General features: G+C 44.0%; 1 pseudogene; it reads right to left on the minus strand.

Moving 5' to 3' along the window:
- Positions 1 to 2,681: 2,681 nt before the first annotated feature.
- On the minus strand, positions 2,682 to 5,063 carry LOC106725560 (annotated as a pseudogene).
- Positions 5,064 to 8,413: the final 3,350 nt, after the last annotated feature.

Consider the following 8,413-nt stretch of genomic DNA (forward strand, 5'->3'; position numbering starts at 1 on the left):
TCCTGCTTCCCTGCTGTTGGTCTGTTTGTGAACCCTTCTTCCTTTGGGGGTTTATTTCTTTTAGAGCTGCTGCAGCTGCTACAACTGCCCTTGCTCATCTCTTGTCCTGCTTCCCCCCTGGGGAGTCTCTGTTGTTAAATCCCTTTTGGGCTACCTCAAGTAATTGAGGCAGATTCATGCCCTGGAATCCCTCTAGTTTTTGGAGTTTTTTTCTTATGTCTAAACTGACTGAGTTACAAAGGCTAAATTGAGTGCCCGTTGGTTTTCTGGAGCGTCTGGGTCAATGGCAGTGTAAGCTCTGTCAGCCTCGCGGAGGTGCTCCAGAAAAGCCGCGGGCAATTCCTGGGCTCCTTGAAGGACTCCAGTAACTTTTGATAACTTTGTAGGCTTCCGGGCTGCTGCCTTAATGCCTGCTAGGAGAACACGGTGAAAAGTGTCCAAGGAAACCCTCCCTCCCGCCGAGGTGGGGTCCCATGGGGTCGGAGGGATGGGAAAATCTCCTCTACCCAATCCCTATTCTCCTCTAGCAAACCTCCCCCTGGCCCGAGGGCTGCTTTCTTAGCCTCAAGCCAAATTCTGTCTCTCTCTTCCGAATTGAAGGGAGTGACTAAAAGTTGCTGGCAATCCCAGGTTGGTCGGTGGGTATGAAAGACAGATTCTAGGAGGCCAATTAGGGCCTGAGGCTTCTCAGGAAAAGGGGGGTTTGAGTCTTCCAATTATAGAGGTCGCTTGTAGGGAAGGGGACATAAACCAAAAAGGGTTGCTCTCCCAAATTCCCCTCTGTAGGGGGTGCCTCCCTTAAGGGTAGGAGAGACCCCGCGGGTGGAGGGGCTCCCGCACTGCCCTCTCTTGCCTGGGTGTGGCTCCCAGTGGCAGGAGGTGAGAATGAAGGAGACCGCACCCCCTGTGGTGGAGCCGGGGGATTTTTCTCCTTCTGTGATTGGGGAAGTTGTGGCAGAGGCGGAGGCGGAGGCGGAGGCGGAGGCGGAGGCGACGAAACCCGGGAATTATAAGGTGGAGGAAGATCTGCCTCCTCTGGAGAAGGGGAAGAACCTGGGCTTTGGACAGTGTCTCCCTTGGGGCTGGTGCCTTCCTTTTCGGGATTTCCCTGGGGGCTGGCTCCCCCTTTCTCACTCCCTCTGGGGCCAGCTACTAATATTCGGGCCCCAATCTGCAGAGCACAATTTTTTAACCCCAGTGGGGGATTCTGAACTAAGTCTAAACATTTATCTATGTAGGAAAATTGATCCGGGTCCCCGGGGTCCCCGGTGACTATATTCCAAACAGCTCTTACAAGCCTGGGATTGAGAGACCCTGTGTTTGGCCACCCTATTCCAAACGTAGTCCGTTCTGACTCACAGCCTGCCCTTTGAGAATTTTATGCCATACACATCATCTGAGAAACCTTCCCTGAAATGCCTCCCTCCCATTGTGAAGTAAAAGGAAACGATTCCCACTGAGAGGAGGAAGAGAAAAAAACAGGACCTTCGGAGAAAACCAGAGAGCGACCTGTGGAGAAAAATGACTTTAGTCGGGCAGAGAAAGAAGACAGAGGAGGAGAAAGGTGTACAGGGAAATTTCTAGTGGATTGAAGTCCTGGAGGGCCCCTATTTGGGACACCATACAACTAGGCTTCCCCCTAAGGCGGGGCTGGCTTGCCCCAAACAAATTAAATGTTTCAGCCAGACGGCGCAATCCCTTTATCCCTTTCAGTTAACAAATGCACACTTTTACGCAGGCTCTCACACTCTTTTAGCAGACATTCACTTGGAAGTTAAACAGTTAACCTGAACACTGCCAACTCCCCTAATAGACATGGGGGCCCTCTGGGAACCCATGCCCCAGGAACAGGATTCTCAACCAATGTCTTGGTGAGAATCTACCAGAGAAGTTACGACTATGTCCAGTCCTTCTCTCGGTACAGGATGACCAGTCACAGGCAGACAGACAGGAAAGTGAACTTGAAAATCCTTTAATGGAATTCACTTACCTCTAGAAGCATTTTTGGTGACTCTGAAAGGATGTAGGGGCATGTCAGGTGTCCTCCATCCGGCTGTCAAGACCACTGAGAAGCATCTCTGGGGCCCTGGAACTTCAGGTGGTACCTCCCCTAGAGATCCTCAGGGCCTGGCAGCCAGGCCAGGGGAGACCGTCCGCCCACGGCGTCTGAGGCCAAGTGCCATTAGGCAAAAATCTCGCTGGTGCCTCCAAATGTTATATTGTAAATCAGCAAGGTTTACAGAAGATGCCTTAATGAGCCAATTAATTTGGAGTCTTTTATTACACTAGCAGGCCCAGACTGCTTCCATAGTCTGAGCAAAGCAACATGGAGGAAGTTCTCCCTTTATAATCCCCCAGTCCCTTTGTCTCCCAAATATGGACCTTTGCACGTTTTCAAAGAGCCCCATGCATGCTTAGTAGATATCTTGCAGGAAGCCTGTAACCTCGAGTATGACACAGTTCTATTCAGATAACTAAAACACCTGACATGAGAGTATGGGAGTATCAGTCCCTAGCTTACAAGGTCAGACAGCTAAGTTTATCTTCCCTATTATTCAAGTAAGCTAAAAAGCGTATGTTTACAGAAGCTAATAAGCAGAGTTAATTCACAGAATAAGGGACAGTCTAAGAACAGCAGAGAATTTCAAACAGCAGTTTTACAAAATAGAGATTACTATGTTTCAAAATAACTCTTCATCCACTAAAGCTCTATCATGAGATTGGAGCAATTCAGTCACATCTTCAGGCTCCACTTGTAACTCTGGTTCTCTTGCTATTTCCACTACATCTGCAGTTACTTCCTCAACTGAAGTCTTGACCCACTCAAAGTTATCCATGAGGGTTGGAATCAACTTCTTCCAAACTCCTGTAGATGTAGATATTTTAACCTGTTTTTATAAATCAAGAATGCTCTTAACGGCATTTAGAATGGTGAATGCTTTCCAGAGGTTGTCAATTTACTTTGCCCAGACCCATCAGAGGAATCACATGTGTGGCAGCTAAGCCTACGAAATGTATTTCTTAAATAATAAGACCTGCAGCCCTAGCTGGTTTGGTTCAGTGGATAGAGTGTCGGCCCACAGACTGAAGGGTTTGATGGGGAAGATAAGACATTTTTGGGGGGCTAGCAATCTGAATCTGTGCCAGTAACCTAATGTACATTTTTGATAGCCCATAATTAAGTCACTGCCCCTTTCTCCACAAACTGGTCTTGCAAGACCAGCTTACCTAAATACATTTTACAGAGGCCATAAACCATGAATAATACACAACCCCCGGAGGAGGTTATCAGCACTGGAACCAGGCCAGGCCTTTAGGTGTGATCTCACGGCCCCCATCCCAACACATGGGGCTTTTTGCAAAGCCCATGAAAGATCCAGAACTGCCATCCATATTTGGGGGACAAAGAAACCAAAGGGTATTAAGAGAGATATTCCTCCATATTGGTTTGCTCAGGATTTGTAGAGAAACAATTTTCCCTGAGTCACTGTACTAGTACATGTGAAACATTTGAAAATAAATGGGTTTTTCTTGTATCTCCAAGTACTCCTGTGCATTCTCTGGTCACCTGGTAAATTTTTTAACAGGCTGTGGGTTTGATTCCCAGTCAAGGGCATGTCAAGGGCAAGTACCTCAGTTGCAGGCTGATCACAGGCTGGATCCTGGCCCAATTGGGGCATGTGCAAGATGCAACCAATGATGTTTCTGTCTGTGTCTCTTCCCCTCCCTTCCATTCTCTCTAAAAATCAAAAAAAATATATCCTAGGGTGAGAATTATAAAAAAAAAAATAAAAATAAGAAAATAGGAAAAATAATTAGACCTGAAAGTCAAAATTAGTCCTTGATGCATGGGCTGCAGAATGGATGTGTGTTAGCAGGCATGGAAACAACATTAGCCATGTACATCTCCATCAGAGCTCTTGGGTGACCAGGTGCATTGTCAATGAACAGTAATATTATGGAAGGAATTCTTTTCTTCTGAGCAGTATGTCTCAATGGTGGCCTTAAAATATTTAGTAAGTCATGTTATAAACAGATATGCTGTCATCTAGGCTTTGCTGTTCTATTTATAGAGCATAGACAGAGGAGATTTAGCATAATTCTTTTTTAAAAAAACATAGTTTTATTGATTTTAGAGAGGAAGGAAGAGGGAGAGAGAGATTGAAATATCAATAATGAGAGGGAACCATTGTTTGGCTGCCTCTTGCATGCCTCCTACTGGGGATTGAGCCCACAACCCGGACATGTGCCCTTGACCAGAATCGAACCTGGGACCCTTCAGTCTGCAGGCTGACTCTCTATCCATTGAGCCAAACCAGCCAGGGAAGCATAATTCTTGACAGTCCTAGGATTTTTAGAATGGTTATGAGCATTGGGCTTCAACTTCAACTCACCAGCTGCATTAGCCTCTAACACAAGAGTCAGCCTATCCTTTGAATCTTTGAAGTCAGGCATCGACTTCTCCTCTCTAGCAATGAAGTTGTAAATGGCATCTGCTTCCATTACAAGGCTGTTTTGTCTACACTGGAAATCTGTTGTTTAGTGTTGCCACCTCCATTCATTACCGGAGTTAGATCTTCGGGGTAACGTGCTGCAGCTTCTACGTCAGCACTTGCTGCGTCACCTGGTACTTTTATGTCCCAGAAATGGCTTCTTCCCTTAAATCTCATGAACCAACCTCTGTCAGCTTCAAACTTTTCTTCTGTAGCTTCGTCATGGCTCAGCCTTTGTAGAATTGAAGAGCATTATGGCCTTGCTCTGGCTTAGGCTTTGGCTTAAAGGAATGTTGTGGCTGGTTTGATTTTCTATTCAGACCACGAAAACTTTCTCCATATCAGCAATAAGGCTATCTTGCTTTGTCATTTGTGTAGTCAGTGGAGTAGCACTTTTAGTTTCCTTTAATAACTTTGCATTCACAATTTGGCTAACTGTTGGTGCAAGAGGCCTATCTTTCAGCCTATCTAGCTTTCAACATGCCTTCCTCACTCAGCTTAATCATTTCTAACTTTTGATTTAAAGTGAGAAACATAACTGTTCCTTTCATTTGGACAGTTAGAAGCCATTGGAAGGTTATTAATTGAATTAATTTCAGTAGTGTTATGTCTCAGGGATAGAGAGGCCTGAAAAGAGTGAGAGAGATGGAGCAGTCGGAGCACATACATTTACCAGTTAAATCCGCCATGTTGTATGGATGCGATGTCCCCAAACAATTACCATAGTAACATCAAAGATCACTGATCACAGATCACATAGCAACTATAATAATAATGAAAAAGTTTGAAATATTGCAAGATTTACCAAAATGTGACACAGAGACATGAAGTGTACAAATGCTGTTGGAGAAATGGTGCCAATAGACTTCCCTGACACAGTTGCCACACAGCATCTACTTGTGAAAAACAAAAGTACAATAAAGAGAAATGCAATAGAATGAGATACACCTTAATTTAACATAGAAATATGCCTAGTCAGTTCAACAGCTCCCTTTTTATAAGAACAGAAAAAATCCTTTGAGATTTTCTAGGGGACCTCTGGGAAATTTCAAAGTTAGTTGGGATCAAAAAGACTTTTTTTTAGAATTTGATTTTGGGAAGTTTGTCAAAAACATCAAAAGTATGAACACTGAACTAAATAGGATCATAGATCAAAGGCAGATACAGAGGTTACATAGTTCTGAGCAACTTAGCTCCTTATTAAGGAGCCTCAGTGTTAAACAAAGGCCTGATGACTGCAAAGCACAGTGGGTAAGACACAAAATCTTTGCTTTCCAGGCAGAAAACTTAATCAGGGCAGACCTATAGTCCAAGAATATTTTGTCCTTTGAGCTGAGAAAGAAAATCAAGTTTTAATTTTAGTTGAACATGATTTTTCTATTGATATCAAAGCTTATTTAAAAACTCTCATATTAACAATTGATTTTTTAGCCAACTTGACTACACAGGTAAAATTCTCTTTCTCTTTTCAACTTTTTAAATATATTTAGTTAGTCCTTCATAACCAGATGTTCTACTTTAGACAAAATTACTCTTAGTTCCCTTAACAAAAATGCATCTCCATACCTCTGCTTTCCTCAGCCAAAAACATGTTCTACTTTCCTTGCATACAGAGTTGTTTCCCATAATATTTCTAGTAGTTTTTATCAATGTAAGGAATGTCCAGACCTGTACAGAACTTTTATAAGAGTTTATTGAGTCAAACTGATGACATACCAAAAAGCAAGATCGCAATGCTCCCATTCCTTTCACACATTTGGAATTAAGAAGGGGATGTGAGGAAGATTACATCAAGATGGGAGAAGGAAATGGAATGGGGGGGAGGGGACCTCTGATTGGTTTTCATGATAGCTAACAAGATTATGTGCTTACTTGAGAGTCTCTACTTTGTGGAAGGGTCAGGCATTTCAAAGGCATGTTAACCTAGATGCACGGGAACAACGTGCAGGGTTTGCTTAAGGCAAAGATCAACCTTTTATAGGCCTGGGATGTGACTACCCACCACAACCTTCCCAGGAATTTAGGATCAAGTTGATGCAGGCACTCCAGGGGTCCGGAACCCAAGGATCTGCAACCCACTGTGGCTCCTTGGCATCACACAGGAAATAATTCAAACAGGAGCCAGCATAGAGGTTAAAATGAGTGCATTAGTGAAGTCCTGAGGCTGAGAATGGGCTCCTCCACAGGCAGAGCAGCCCCTCCCTAGTGGATTTCCTTCTTTTATTGGGGCTCATTTAATTGGGGGGCAGGGCATTCAGTAAGGGGAGAAATATTCAGGAGTTTTCCAGAAAGGGGTGGAGAATTCTCAAAAGAGCCGATCAACCATTTTGTGTCCTTATATGGACTTTCCACTTCTAATCATGGTGGCTCAGGTGTGTGGTTTAGTATGCTGATGTATTACAATGAGCATATGAGGGGGAAGGTAAGATTAGTGGCCACACTGGATCGAGCTGGTCTCTGCCAGTTCCAAGCCATCCATCCACTGGGCTGGTCTGCTTTCTTCTTGACAGCTCCTGGAGCTTTTATCGCAGCTGTTCTGCTACGCAGCCTAATTCGAGATCATCCTGTGAGGTTTATTACAGAGCACCCCCCCCCTTTCATTTTATTTTTCAATCACAGTTTACATTCAGTATTATTTTGTATTAGTTTCAGGTGTACAGCATAGTGGTTAGCAGTCATATACAAAGTGGTTTCCCCAATATTTCTAGAACCCACCCAGCACCATACAGAGTTATTACAATAATGTTGACTCTGCTTTCTATGCTGCACTTGACAGTTTTGAACAGCCAATTTGTATTTCCTAATCCCTCACCTGTTTCACCCAGTCCCTCAACACCCCTTCCCTCTGGCAACCATCAGTCTGTTCTCTGAATCTATGAGTCTGTTTCTATTTTGGTTGTTTGTTTATTTCAACAGAACCTCTTTTTTTGTTCACACTTCTTTAATTACATATATTAATTAGATTTAACCTATAGAAACCTTAATTTCCAGAAAAACGAAGAAGCAAGCAATTGTGAATTAGCATTTTGTGGATTGAATTTCTAGAAATATGTGCTTTCTTATAGAAACATTTCCAGCATGGCATAAGACATGTTAACTAAGAGACCCACATTTTTCTTCAGTTTTACTGCAACAGGCAGCTGAAAGGAGATAAACTTATATTTGTACGATTGGAGTCGCTCAAGGAAATAGGCGGACACAGTGAGCAAGCAAGAGGGGAGTTAATTAGAAGGAATGGGGGGATGGAGCCACAACCAGGGAGGGTTAGGACTCAGCCTCCACTGTCCTTGGGGTTGAATTTTATGAGCCAAAAGCACAAGGGGAGGAGGCTGGGGGATGTACGTGGTCCAGTCTGATTAGATGGAGTTCGTTGTCCTTCAGACCGATTACTGCTGGCCTGAGGGTGTGGGCTGTGGGCTGTGGGCTATAAGCGGCCATTGTTATCATTGGCCTGCTGTCTCGCTCTCTGCTGCACTCTGTTGTGCAGGATAAGGTGACTGGGTGACCGCTGGCTGTTCCACAAAATGAGGCTGGGACCACTTTCTCCTCTGGGACTTTCTAGTCCACCTGAGCCAAACGCCCTCTGCTGGCCTGTCATTCCCACCTTTTTCTTTATAAAATGGGAAGAAGCACAGGGGGATTTTTGGGTCAGGAGAGTAGGGCATCGACTAGGTCTAGGCTACTTCCTGCTGAGAAGGGACAATGGATGATTCATTTTTATCCCCTCTGTGCTCTCCCTGGGGGATATAAATGTCTGAATAGGGTTGTTCTATGGTATTTAAAGGTTGATATATGTATCTTTGGAGAAGAAGAATATGGTTAATTTGCATTTGACTTGTGGTATGAATAGTTTTTGGAGGAATTGTAGGAAGAGTTTAAAAGCATAGGGTCTGATGGATAGAAATAGAAGGAGTAGTATG

This window comes from Myotis brandtii, unplaced genomic scaffold (assembly GCF_000412655.1).
Source record: "Myotis brandtii unplaced genomic scaffold, ASM41265v1 scaffold1701, whole genome shotgun sequence".
Taxonomy (NCBI): Eukaryota; Metazoa; Chordata; class Mammalia; order Chiroptera; family Vespertilionidae; genus Myotis; species Myotis brandtii.